The sequence below is a fragment of the Bos taurus genome, chromosome 2, assembly GCF_002263795.3.
Source record: "Bos taurus isolate L1 Dominette 01449 registration number 42190680 breed Hereford chromosome 2, ARS-UCD2.0, whole genome shotgun sequence".
Classification (NCBI taxonomy): Eukaryota; Metazoa; Chordata; class Mammalia; order Artiodactyla; family Bovidae; genus Bos; species Bos taurus.
This window is the reverse complement of record NC_037329.1, coordinates 15,519,805-15,534,472: the sequence shown is the minus strand read 5'-3', so window position 1 is coordinate 15,534,472 and position 14,668 is coordinate 15,519,805. Positions and strand designations below refer to the sequence as shown.

At 38.1% G+C, this 14,668-nt stretch overlaps 1 long non-coding RNA gene across 2 annotated transcripts; it reads left to right on the top strand.

Annotated features, from left to right (window-relative positions):
* Positions 1-85: 85 nt before the first annotated feature.
* On the top strand, positions 86-10,993 carry LOC132342948 (uncharacterized). 2 transcript variants are annotated; one of them, XR_009491507.1, is made up of 2 exons: positions 86-166; positions 8,152-10,993. It is a non-coding gene; the product is annotated as an uncharacterized lncRNA (long non-coding RNA). The 2 variants fall into 2 exon arrangements; XR_009491506.1 differs by lacking the exon at positions 86-166 and adding an exon at positions 2,148-3,252.
* The last annotated feature ends 3,675 nt before the right edge of the window (positions 10,994-14,668 follow it).

Here is a 14,668-nt window from a genome sequence, read left to right as displayed (position 1 = left end):
ATTTCTTTGGAAGGAATGATGCTAAAGCTGAAACTCCAGTACTTTGGCCACCTCATGAGAAGAGTTGACTCATTGGAAAAGACTGATGCTGGGAGGGATTAGGGGCAGGAGGAGAAGGGGATGCCAGAGGATGAGATGGCTGGATGACATCACTGACTCGATGGACGTGAGTCTGGGTGAATTCCGGGAGTTGGTGATGGACAGGGAGGCCTGGCGTGCTGCGATTCATGGGGTCACAAAGAGTCGGACACGACTGAGCGACTGAACTGAAGTGAAGTTGTCCTTCATAAGTCGCCCAGTGTAGATGTGTATTGTATAGACTTCAAGGGTTACTAGTGTTCTGAGCCACTATGGAAATTACATAGTTTCTGTGTAGGCTGTACTTTTAAGGTCCCAGGACCCTTACTTAGGCTGGTTGGTGACAGTTCTTTTAGGAATCACAGTTGTGAACATGGCCTTAATTAATTTTGCATACTATTTTACACTTTTTTCTCTGCAAGCACCTTAAGTTATATGCACACCTATTAGTAAACTAATGACTGCATATCTTCCAATGCTTGCCCTTGTTTTTTTGTGTACATTTTTCTCACTTCTAACTTGGCTTCACACTTTTTTTTGTATCAGAGCTCATTAGTTTTACTTCCTTTCTACTCAACCTGTATCACTCTCTGCTTATGCTTGGTGAAATGATCTGCTTTGCCAAAAAGCAATGCAGAAAATAATATTCATATTTGAAATTATTGATAAAATACCGTATTATTAAGGAATTATAAAGATAATAAAAAGGAGCTATTTTCTGGCAAGTTAAGATCTTAGCTAAAAAAAAAAAAAAAAATACAAGCAGCACTTTACCCAATAAAAGTTTCAAATTGTCAAATCAACATTTTAAATCTTTTTCGTCTGTTGGAGAAAATGCAGACCTCCTTATTAAACCCCTATATATGTGCATCCAAGTTGGCACATGACTATTAAAAATGAAATAATCTTTTTCAAGCTGATCTTAGTCCTTTGAAATTTTGTTCTTGAATAAAAAAATTTCATTCCTTCAGTCTTCTTTATTTGAATACTGTTTCTTTAGACTATACACTTTTATCAGACAGAAACAAGTTTATCCAGCTGAAACATTCAGTTAAATTGATGTATTTTGAAAATGGGTTAAAGGAACCACAAAGAAAATATATACTGCTATTTCTAAACCAAATGCCTAAAATATGAGTGTTAGGGGTGTTTATGCTTACCAAACAATCACAGCAAAGTTCAAGATGCATGTATTATGCAACTAGGGTTACTATTGGAGGAGGAAATGGCACCCCACTCCGGTACTCTTGCCTGGAAAATCCCATGGACGGAGGAGCCTAGTAGGCTGCAGTCCACGGGGCCACTAAGAGTCGGACACGACTGAACGACTTCACTCTCACTTTTCACTTTCATGTCTTGGAGAAGGAAATGGCAACCTACTCGTGTTCTTGCCTGGAGAATCCCAGGGACGGGGGAGCCTGGTGGGCTGCCGTCTATGAGGTCGCACAGAGTCGGACAAGACTGAAGCGACTTAGCAGCGGCAGCATCAGGGTTACTATTAAATATTTTACAAGTAACATAGCAACTAATCATAACAGACACATATTATTTTGCTGTTATCTGTTTGGGTGCATACAGTTAGATTCTCGTCAACATCAAAAAGTAATAATACATTTTCCAGAAGGTTATTGCATTTCTATGTTATAAAACTGTTGTTTTTCATAAAATAAATTTTTAAAAATTTTATTCAAATGTTTCATTGTAATCAATACAAGTTGCTTTAACAAAAATTACTGTCACATATACTATTGGGTTGGCCAAAAGATTCATTCATGTTTTTCCATAACATTTTGCAGAGAAACCCAAACAAACTTTTTGGCAACCCAACAGTTAATAATTACTTGTAATTTTTCTAGAGTGGCATAATTAGCAAAGCCATTATTAGTCAGACTGACTTGAGGGGAGAAGCAACCAAAACTTGAGGCACTACATAGATCTGGTACAAGAGTGCTTTTGAAGTGTGAGATATAACTAAAATATATCACCTCATAATATTCAGTAATAACTAAGATACAGAACACTTTGATTTTCTAAACTTTCTACTTTCAGATTATTACAAATTGTTTAGAACTCAGATACTATAATTACATATTCATTAGATACAGAATATATGTAGTATTTATTTGTATAATTTGCTAATAAATATGTATATTAATTTATGCTATATATGATTTATATATAAATTGTTGTTGTTTAATTGCTGAGTCATATCTGACTCTTTTGCAACTCCATGGATTTGTGGTTCCATGGAACCACCAGGTTCCTCTGTCCCTGGGATTTCCCAGGCAAGAATACTGGAGTGAGTTGCCATTTCCTTCTCCAGGGGATCTTCCTGACCCAGGCATCAAACTTGTGTCTCCCACATTGGCAGGCAGATTCTTTACCACTGAGTTACCAGAGAAGCCCATCTATTTAAATATACAGCACTACATTTTATATGCTATATAAGTATATTATATATTATATAAACATATATAGTTATATAGTTTTATACCATATATAATTCGATCGACTATTGTATATTACCTCACTCTGTTGGAAGAGATACAATAGGGAGGCAGTTGATAATGGAATCAGTTCCACACATTTTAGATTTTAGGTCTGCCTCTTATTAACTATGCAATTTAGGATACTTAATTTCTGTAACTAATTATGACCAACCTAGACAGCATATTCAAAAGCAGAGACATTACTTTGCCAACAAAGGTCTGTCTAGTCAAGGCTATGGTTTTTCCAGTAGTCATGTATGAATATGACAGTTGGACCATTTTAAAGAAAGCTGAGCGCTGAAGAATTGATGCTTTTGAACTGTGGTGTTGGAGAAGACTCTTGAGAGTCCCTTGGACTGCAAGGAGAGCCAACCAGTCTATCCTGAAGAAAATCAGTCCTGAACATTCATTGGAAGGACTGATGCTGAAGTTGAAACTCCAATACTTTGGCCACCTGATGTGAAGAACTGATTCATTTGAAGAGACCGTGATGCTGGGAAAGATTGAAGGTGGGACGAGAAGGGGACAACAGAGGATGAGATGGTTGGATGGCATCACCGACTCAATGGACGTGACTTTGAGAAAGCTCTGGAAGTTGGTGATGGACAGGGAAGCCTGGCGTGCTGCAGTCCATGCGGTTGCCAAGAGTGGGACACGATGGGTGACTGAGATGAACTGAATTTCTGTAAGTCTTAGTGTTTTCCATTTTAAATGGGGAAAATTAACATCCTCTTAGAATTTTTGTGAGAATGAAGTAAGGGGATGTATACAAAATACTTACTGAAGTAGCTGGCAATTGGAAAACAAAATAAGTTGCAGACAAGGGAGAAAACAAGAGGGGGCAGTTCACAGCAGCAAGTTTTGTAAGTGTTAATATATTCACTTACTTCATCCCAATTCTAGTGACCATACTGAACTACTTTATAATATATGATGTGACTTTCAAAAACAAAGCATGGATTTACAATCTCTAAAACAAGGGAAAATAATTTGATGTTCTCAAACAAGTGGTGTGTTGTTTATTTTTTGAATGACTCAGAAGGGTGAGATTTATGAGAATGAAAATAACCAATATGCAGGAAGATTTGCAAATGTATCAGTTTTACTATGGGCTTCCCTGGTGGCTCAGAGGGTAAAGCGTCTGCCTGCAATGCAGAAGACCTGGGTTCGATACCTGGAACAGGAAGATCCCCTGGAGAAGGAAATGGCAACCCACTGCAGTACTCTTGCCTGGAAAATCCCATGGACAGAGAAGTCTGGTAGACTACAGTCCATGGGATTGCAAAGAGTCGGACATGACTGAGCGATTGCTTGCCCTGCTTGCAGTTTTACTATGTGGTTTGTGATTACAGAATTCTTAACAGAATACTTCGTGTGGTGGGAAAATAACTTATTTAAAATTACTCTTCAATTTGAAAGAGTTCATATCAGGGTTAAGACTAGTGTATGTAACATGAGAAGGTTGATGTATAAAACCAAGCCACAAAGTCAATACTCCCAAACAGTACTTGGCTAAGGACCTCTCAGTTAACAATAGAATTCTCCATGTGGCTTACCTCAGTTCTGCACTCAGTACTCCTACCAGAAATGCTAATGGAGATTCTCTGAAACAGGAATCACTGTGAAAAATTTTTCTGCTTACTTTTCTTCTCAGACTTAGAAGTCAGCATTTCTGGTTTCATAACCAGATGTTTAAGGAAGGAAAATGGTCTTCAGGAATCTTAGCAAATACTCCAGGCATAAACAACTTTCAGTATTTTTGTTTCATTAACGGTTAATGGTTTTATAAAGAGAAAACAGACAAAAACAAAATTTTCTGAGTTATATTTCCCCAAAGAAGATTTTACTCTTGGTAGATTTAGAGAAAGAGAAAAATGGATATAGCAATGTTCCTACTTATTAATTTTATCATCATATTAAAGTTTTCTAGGGTATTTGCTTATACAGGATATATGGTGTATTTATATGATTATTTTGCCCAAGGAATTCAAATTACTTTATGTTTACATCTGAGTTCAGCTTGATTTTTTAACTTTGATAAAAACAACATTCTGATAACTTGCTGCATAAGGCTTTCAAAATATTGAAGTAACCCAAGCCCTTACTTGCCCTACCATATAAGGGAAGTATTATCAGCTTTCTTGTTGATGGGAAATTAGAACATAGCTGAAGTTCTAATGGCAAGTCCCACATTTATAAAGGCAATGGCATAACTGAGGGAGACATAAAGATATAGAAAGTAGGTCCCTAATCCCTACAAAGTTTACAAACCTGTTGATATAATGGGTAAATCAGCAAGGAAAACTCACTGTACTAAGTGGAGGGTGGTGGATGCTTTGTGTGAATAGTTATAAATCTTGAATTTTTGAGGCAGGATAGGAAACAAAATTTCTGAGGGAATCAAAGAAGCAGAGGTAAAATAGCAAGTGATTCTGAATTTACTGGCACATGTCTACCAGTATATATTTTGTCTTCATTTTAAAAATATATTTTCACAACATATAGAATTTTGGGTTGAAAGATTTTTTTTTCTTTTATCCCATGAAGGAGGTTTCTTGGCAGTCTAGCTCTCATTGTTTGAGGAGATACCAACAGTCATTTGAATTGTTGTTCCCCTATATGAAGTATACCATTTTTTATTGACCTCTGTCAACATTTGTCTCTTTTTATTTTGGTTTTATTTTTTAATTTCATGGCTGCAATCACAATCTGCAGTGACTTTGGAGCCCCCCAAAATAAAGTTAGCTACTGTTTCCACTGTTTCCCAATCTATTTGCTATGAAGTTACGGGACCAGATGCCATGATCTTCGTTTTCTGAGTGTTGAGCTTTAAGCCAACTTTCTCACTCTCCTCTTTCACTTTCATCAAGAGGTACTTTAGTTCTTCACTTTCTGCCATAAGGGTGGTGTCATCTGCATATCTGAGGTTACTGATGTTTCTCCCAGAAATCTTGACTGCAGTTTGTGCTTCTTCCAGCCCAGTGTTTCTCATGAGCTACTCTGCATAGAAGTTAAATAAGCAGTGTGACAATATACAGCTTTGACATACTCCTTTTCCTATTTGGAACCAGTCTATTGTACCATGTCCAGTTCTAACTGTTCCTTCCTGAACTGCATACAGATTTCTCAAAAGGCAGGTCAGGTGGTCTGGTATTCCCATCTCTTTCAGAATTTTCCACCGTTTATTGTGATCCACACAGTCAAAGGCTTTGGCATAGTCAAGAAAGCAGAAATAGATGTTTTTCTGGAACTCTCTTGCTTTTTCGATGATCCAGCAGATGTTAGTAATTCGATCTCTGGTTCCTCTGCCTTTTCTAAAACCAGGAAGTTCACGGTTCATGCATTGCCTAAGCCTGGCTTGGAGAATTTTGAGCGAGATGAGTGCAATTGTGCAATAGTTTGAGCATTCTTTGGCATTGCCTTTCTTTGGGATTGGAGTGAAAACTGTCCTTTTCCAGTCCTGTGGTCACTGCTGAGTTTTCCAAATTTGTTGGCATATTGAGTGTAGCACTTTCACAGCATCATCTTTTAGGATTTGAAATATCTCAATTCGCATTCCATCACCTCCACTAGCTTTGTTCAGAGAAGTGCTTCCTAAGGCCTACTTGACTTCACATTACAAGATGTCTGGCTCTAGGTGAGTAATCATACCATCGTGATTATCTGGGTCATTAAGATCTTTTTTGTACAGTTCTTCTGTATATTCTTGTCTCCTCTTCTTAATATCTTCTGCTTCTGTTAGATCCATACAATTTCTGTCCTTTATTGTGTCCATCTTTGCATGAAATATTCCCTTGGTCGGAGAAGGCAATGGCACCCCACTCCAGTACTCTTGCCTGGGAAATCCCATGGATGGAGGAGCCTGGTAGGCTACAGTCCATGGGGTCCGAAGAGTAGGATACGACTGAGCGACTTCACTTTCACTTTTCACTTTCATGCACTGCAGAAGGAAATGGCAACCCACTCCAGTATTCTTGCCTGGAGAATCCTAGGGACAGCGGAGCCTGGTGGGCTGCCGTCTATGGGGTCGCACAGAGTCGGAAACGACTGACGTGACTTAGCAGCATTCCTTTGGTATCTCTAATTTTCTTGAAGAGATCTCTAGTCTTTCCCATTCTATTGTTTTCCTCTGTTTCTTTGCACTGATTGCTAAAGAAGGCTTTCTTATCTCTCCTTGCTATTCTCTGGAACTCCGCATTCAAATGAGTATATCTTTCCTTTTCTCCTTTGCTTTTCGCTTCTCTTCTTTTCACAGTTGTTTGTAAGGGCTCCTCAGACAGCCATTTTGCTTTTTTGCATTTCTTTTTCTTGGGGATGGTCTTGAACCCTGTCTCCTGTATAATGCCATGAACCTCCATCCATAGTTCATCAAACACTCTGTCTATCAGATCTAGTCCCTTAAATCTATTTCTCACTTCCACTGTATAATCATAAGGGATTTGATTTAGGTCATCCTGAATGGTATAGTGGTTTTCCCCACTTTCTTCAATTTAAGTCTGAATTTGGTGATAAAAGGCTCATGGTCTGAGCCACAGTCAGCTCCCGGTCTTGTTTTTGCTGACTGTATAGAGCTTCTCCATCTTTGGCTGCAAAGAATATAATCAGTCTGATTTTGGTGTTGACCATCTGGTGATGTCCATGTGTAGAGTCTTCTCTTGTGTTGTTGGAAGAGGGTGTTTGCTATGACCAGTGTGTTCTTTTGGCAAAACCTTGTTAGCCTTTCCCCTGCTTCATTTTGTACTCCAAGGCCAAATTTGCTTGTTATTCCAGGTGTTTCTTGACTTCGTACTTTTGCATTCCAGTCCCCTATAATGAAAAGGACATCTTTTTTGGGTGTTAGTTCTAGAAGGTCTTTTAGGTCTTCATAGAACTATTCAACTTCAGCTTCTTCAGTGTTAAGGGTCAGGGCATAGACTTGGATTACTGTGATATTGAGTGGTTTGCCTTGGAAAAGAACAGATATCATTCTGTTGTTTCAGAGATTGCATCTGAGTACTGCATTTTGGACTCTTTTGTTGACCATGATGGCTATTCCATTTCTTCTAAGGGATTCCTGCCCACAGTAGTAGATATAATGGCCATCTGAGTTAAATTCACCCATTGCAGTCCATTTTAGTTCACTGATTCCTAGAATGTTGATGTTCACTCTTGCCATCTCCTATTTGACCACTTCCAATTTGCCTTGATTCATGGACCTAACATTCCAGGTTCCTATGCACTATTGCTCTTTATAGCATCGGACCTTGCTTCTATCATCAGTCACATCTACAACTGGGTGTTGCTTTTGCTTTGACTCCATCCCTTCATTCTTTCTGGAGTTATTTCTCCCCTGATCTCCAGTAGCATATTAGGCACCTACCAACCTGGGGAGTTCCTCTTGCAGTATCTTATCTTTTTGCCTTTTCATACTGTTCATGGGGTTCTCAAGGCAAGAATACTGAAGTGGTTTGCCATTCCCTACTCCAGTGGATCACATTCTGTCAGAAGGAAGGAAAGTTATGACCAACCTAGACAGCATATTAAAAAGCAGAGACATTACTTTGTCAACAAAGGTCTGCCTAAGACAACGCTATTGTTTTTCCAGGAGTCATGTATGGATATGAGAATTGGACTATAAAGAAAGCTGAGCACCGAAGAATTGATGCTTTTGAACTGAGGTGTTGGAGAAGACTCTTGAGAGTCCCTTGGACTGCAAGGAGATCCAACCAGTCTATCCTAAAGGAGACCAGTCCTGGGTGATCATTGGAAGGACTGATCTTGAAGCTGAAACTCCAATACTTTGGCTATCTAATGCGAAGAGCTGACTCATTTGAAAAGACCCACATGCTGGGAAATATTGAAGGCAGGAGGAGAAGGGGTCGACAGAGGATGAGATGGTTGGATGGCATCACTGACTCAGTGGACATGAGTTTGGGTAAACTCCGGGAGTTGGTGATGGACAGGGAGGCCTGTTGTGCTGTGGTTCATGGGGTCGCAAAGAGTTGGACGTGACTGAGCAAATGAACTGAACTAAACTGAAATGAATTTTGTTTTTAGTAGTTAATTATGATCTATGTGTATGTGAATTTGGGGGATATTTATTCTGTTTGGGTTTTGTTGAGGTTGAATCTGTGCATTTATGTCTTTTTTAAAACCAACTTTGGGAAATATTTGACCATTATTTCTTCTAATTTTTTTTTTTTTTAATGTAGTCTCTCTTCTATCATCCAGGGACTCCAGTTATACCCATGTTTGAAAATGTCCCTCATGTCCTTGAGACTCTTTATTTCTTCTAATCATTTTCTCTGCTTTGGATTGGATTAGTTATATTGATCTATCTTTAAGTCCACTGATTTTTCTGTTTTTTAAGCTCATCCAGTAAATTGCTAAATATCAAGTATTTTATATTCAAATCTAGAATTTCCATTTGATTCTTTTTTAGCTTCTGTTTCTCTGGTGAGATTTTATATCTTTTTATTCATTGAACACATATTTTCTTCTATTTCTTTAAGAGTGATTTTATGGTTGTTTTAAAATCCTTATTTGCTGATTTAAACAACTGTGTCATTTCAAATGGTCTCAGTTGAATGTCTTTTCTCTTGAGAATGGCTCATGTATTCCTGTTATTTTGTTTATCAAAGAGTTTTAGATTTTATCATCATTGTGAATGATACATGGTAGAGACCGGTTTATGTTATTTATCTAAAGAATACTGAGTTTTGTAAATTTTTCAGCAGGCAGTTAGCTTGATAGAAGTCAGATTATAAACTCTTTCTCTCCTTCAGTGGGCAGCAGCTCAAATTTAACTTCAGTTACTTTAATTGCAGTTAGGCTACTTGTAGTTGCCCCACACATGCATAATTAAAGGGCCAAAGATTTGGGCTTCCCTTCTCAATCCTTCCTGACTTTCCAACTGAGTCTATCAATTATGAAGTATGAGACCTTGGAAGTATATTACTCTCTTAAAACCTCAGTTTCATCATAAAGAGGTAATGGCAACTTCAGAATTTTAATTAGTGATAGTGTACAAGGTGAGTAGAGTATAAAGATGAAGAACCAATAAAGTTTTAAAACTTATAGAAAAAATAGACTAAACTAGTCTGAGAAATGTATTTTAATTCTTTCAGTTTACAGAGAAGTAATTTGATGCTTAGGAAGATGCAGGGACTTGAGTGACTTGTCCAAGGCTGTTAATCATTAACTTACTTTGGGTAGATTCTGGAGATAAGTTTTCAGAATTCTATTCAGCATTCTTCCCACTATAACCTACTTATAAGGCAGCTCAGTTGAACTCAGTTGGATACCCTGGGAATGCAGAGAAAACAAATGGATTTATGAAAGTTTATGGAGGAAGATTTGATCAGTGACCAATCAAGTGATGGCTTGGAAGTCCTAAAAGATAGATATCTACAATGTAGATCACTAATAACTAAGAGAATATTGCCATCAACTGAAATAAGCAATTGAAGTTGGTAGGAAAGATGGTGCATTAGCAAAGGATTAGAGTAGGAAAAAAACACACTCAAGCTAGAATGTGAAGGATTTAGATAGTGAGTGAGGAAGAATTGTTTGTGAACAAAGTCTGCCAAGGGTTTGTAATAGGATATTTGGGCAGACTGGGAAAATCTTTCTATGACAGCTTTAAAACTAGGATAGTTTTCTGTCACAGCTGAAGTGTAACATTGCTTGTAAGCAAGAAGCCATATTCAGTGAATTCTCAAAGTTTTTCTGGAGTCTGTGATTCTTTGAAGTTCTTAGATTTAGTGCACTTGGCTTGGAAAATGGATGTTGGATATGGGACATAAAAATAGAAAGGATTTGAAATGACCTTTTAAATGTGAGGTGAATTAACCATTCCACTTCAGAATGTTTACTATGGTATAACCTTTCCAGATCCTGCAGACTATAGTGCTTCTAAAGACTCAAGAATCTGAAACCTGGTCCACGCACTAGCCACATGGAGCCAGCATGTCTGCCAAGGCAGTTACAGAGAAGGAAGCTTGCCTTATCAAGAAGCAGCATCTGCACCAGGAGAGCCCTAGAGCTGCATTTCATCAGCACAAAAGGCATGATGAGTATGACCAAATTTCCCCATCAGTTTCCTGTTGAAGGCGTTTTTGTAAATTAAAGAAGTTACATTTAACATCATTTTCCTTTTCTGGCTCAATTGGTAAATAGTTTTGCTTTTGTCAATGTTGGTTTTCTTCAAGCATAAACATGGATTCCAAACAAGTCTAAGAAAAGTGTCTTTTGTTGTTGTTGTTTTGGTTTTTGAGGAAAATCCTATATTTCAAATCATATTATTGTGAGAAAAATCAGAGTGATCAAAAATGATGTTTCAAAATCCTGCTTTGAACTTGTCTTAGTCTGGGACCCAGAAAAGCTGTTTCTGTTGTGGAAATATGTGGATCTTGGTGATCTAGACCCAATAAATTGTTCTCATTTCAGTGAAGTGGTTTATTTATAGCATCTTGATGGGAGAAAATGTGGAGGCTAGTAGTCCATTTAACTACAGTGGTGAGTACCACTCATAAAGATAGATATGTTCAAAATTTGGTCTCTTTCTTTACAGTTCATAGATTTTATTTCATGACAGTTATAGTCAGAGGAACATGGGATAGAAATTATTAACATTAATTTAGGCAAACTAGAGAAACATTGATAGTCATTATTTCTGTCAATGTGTAGCAGTGTGATCTTACTGAAGCATGCGTTGAAGTTGACCGTTTGGGAATGGTGACTGCTCTCAGTACCCATCTATAGTATTTGTGTATAATGGAGAGGGTCTACAGGGATGAAGTTTTGTGCATTGGATCTTGGGGCCATAAAGAAAGATGATGCTGAAATGATAAAGACATAATGGGGTGTATTTACAAGCCTAATCTATGAGTAAGAGTCATTCTCTCCAGCTTTGGGGACTGAAGGGAAATACAGAGCTATTTTGGTACCTGAGAGGTTTTGCAGCTTTGTGAGCAGTTGGAGGGAGGTTTGGTATACAGAAGTCTCTTAACCACATGGCAGCATGTGGCAAATGGATTAGAACTATTCTTAGACTTTTCCTTGTAGCATTAACTAGATTATATTCTTGTTCTACAGTCTATGACCATTTCATGGACAAATAGGGAATCAAATTCTTGATTAAAAGTTATTTGATCCTAATATTTGTCACAGTCTTTCTTTTAGCAGTGTTTTGGGGGGAAAAGCATTTATTATTTATTCCTTCATCGTGAATTTTCAGCTGGATTCTAAAGTATCAATGAGGGACAATAGGAAATGAAGACAGAATGCTAATCTAAATTATGATGAACCCTCAAGAGGCATGGCAGTGAGATAGGGTTTTATTTGTAACACAATGGGCAACAATTGAAGATCAAGAGAAGCCTTGAGAGCAAACGTCAAACAGTAGAGCTATTTACTGCCTTTTGGTTACATCCAGATAGTGTTTCAAACTGTAAAACCTCATGTCAAGAGTGATGCTGGGTTGGGGTAGAGACCATATCTACTGTGTTATAGCTGGTGCACTACCCATATTTGTATGTATTGCATGCCCCCCTCAACCATCATAGACATTACTGTTGGCAATTCCTGATCTAGAATAGGTCTTCAAGCACCAGATAGAAGCACTGTATCTCCACATTTACATGCATACCCTCAGGTCTGACCAACCTATCTGTTCAAGTAGTCTCATTAATGTTAATGATTATGGTTATTCACATGTATGGCTATCGGACTTCAGCACCACCTATTTCTGCAAGTCTTCAGTGATGTCTCACATACAAGAGAAAAAAAATGCACTCATGTTTTCCCCCAGGCTACCAACAAGTCTTTTGAGGGATTTGTCATATCACAACCACTGTAACTGATGCCCTCTTGGGGAAAGAATCTTCCCTGCTGCTCAACTGGCCCCAAGGGTGGCTACCACTGCTTGGCTACAACCCTGCAGGTGCCACCAGATGTTACCACCTTCTCTGGTCCTGAGTTGGAGATGTTTCTGTTTCCATATTAGTTTTAAACTTCTCTTTATGTGACAGAGACTATCAAGAGTTTTACTGGAAAATAGCATCTTCAGCTCTGAATCTAATCTTTCTTCTTTATCTGTTACAAAATCCATCCTTAGAACCGTTTGGCAGAATGACATCAGGACATCCCATTATTTGCCATTTTCCCCTTATTTTCCCAAGATTCTTCCAATCTCCATCTCCCTCATACTTCATTTCTTTCTTTCAGCAAAAAAAAAACAAAACCTCAAATGTATCTCATTACATCCAAATGGACACTCAATTTGGAAGATGACCTTCAGATTCTCAGATAAGGAAGCCTAGTTTTGGACTAAGTTCAGTTAAGTCGCTCAGTTGTGTCTGACTGTTTGTGACCCCATGGATCGCAGCACGACAGGCCTCCCTGTCCATCACCAACTCCTGGAGTTTACACAAACTCATGTCCATTGCGGCAGTGATGCCATCCAACCATCTCATCCTCTGTCAACCCCTTCTCCTCTGCTCTCGATCTTTCCCAGCATCAGGGTCTTTTCAAATGAGTCAGTTCTTCGCATCAGGTGGCCAAAGTATTGAAGTTTCAGCTTCAACATCAGTCCTTCCAACGAACACCCAGCACTGGTCTCCTTTATAGTCCAACTCTCACATCCATACATGACTACTGGAAAAACCATAGCCTTGACTAGACGGACCTTTGTTGCAAAGTCATTGCAAAGTAATGTCTCTGCTTTTGAAAATGCTGTCTAGATTGGTCATAACTTTCCTTCCAAGGAGTAAGTGTCTTCTAATTTCATGGCTGCAATCACCATCTGCAGTAATTTTGGAGCCCCCCAAAATAAAGTCTGCCATTGTTTCCACTGTTTCCCCATCTATTTGTCATGAAGTGATGGGACCACATGCCATGATCTTAGTTTTCTGAATGTTGAGCTTTAAGCCAACTTTTTCACTCTCCTCTTTCATCAAGAGGCTTTTTGGTTCCTCTTCACTTTCTGCCATAAGGGTGGTGTCATCTGCATATCTGAGGTTATTGATATTTCTCCTGGCAATCTTGATTCCAGCTTGTGCTTCCTCCAGCCCAGTGTTTCTCATGATGTACTCTGCATAGAAGTTAAATAAGCAGGGTGACAATATACAGCCTTGACGTACTCCTTTTCCTATTTGGAACCAGTCTGTTGTTCCATGTCCAGTTCTAACTGTTGCTTCCTGAACTGCATAGAGGCTTCTCAAGAGTCTAGCAGGATATAATAAATACTAGACTAATATTACTTAGTGTAGGTAACAAGCTGCATTTACTTTCATGTTTTCATGGTTTGAAGGTGTACTCATAATCACATAAATATAGGTGTACCTACAAACACAATCTTTGTGAAAGCTTTGGCTTAAAAGTTGGAATTGTTCTTCATCTATTCTAGTAAATTTTATTTAAATTCTCCTTTCTTTTCACCTTTAGTTTGTTTATACCACTCCACTTAAGCTGAAGAGTATTCAGTTCTTTATATTTCTTCTAAATGAGAGTTGAAAACCTTTTGTTAGTCTTGCCTTGTTACAACTTTCCCATCTTCTCCAAATATGTCATCCTCAGAACTCAGTCAGGACTTCTGTCTTTGAATCTTTTCTTGATTAATCATATTTTGTTTTAGCTGCCATCGTATTCATTCTCATTTTCTGAAAGTTTTTTTTTTGAAGGAGCACTGCTTTCTTGAAAATATTTTACCATATATTCTTACTTGATATTGGAGTACAGCCAGTTAACAATGTTCTGATAGTTTCAGGTGGGCAGCAAAAGGACTTGGCTATGCATATACATGTATCCATTCTTCCCCAAACTCCCTTCCCATCCAGGCTGCCACATAATATTGAGTAGAGTTTCCTATGCTCTATAGTAGGTCCTGTTGCTTATCCATTTTAATATGTACCCATAGCAATATGTTCATATCAATCCTAGACTTCTGCCTATCCTCCCCTCCTAGGAGCCACAAGTTTATTCTCTAAGTCTGTGAATATATTTCTGTTTCATAAATAAATTTATTTGTATCATTTCTTTTTAGATTCTGCATAAAAGGGATGTCATAAAATATGTCTTTCTCTGTCTAATTTACTTCACTCAGTATGATAATCTTTAGGTCC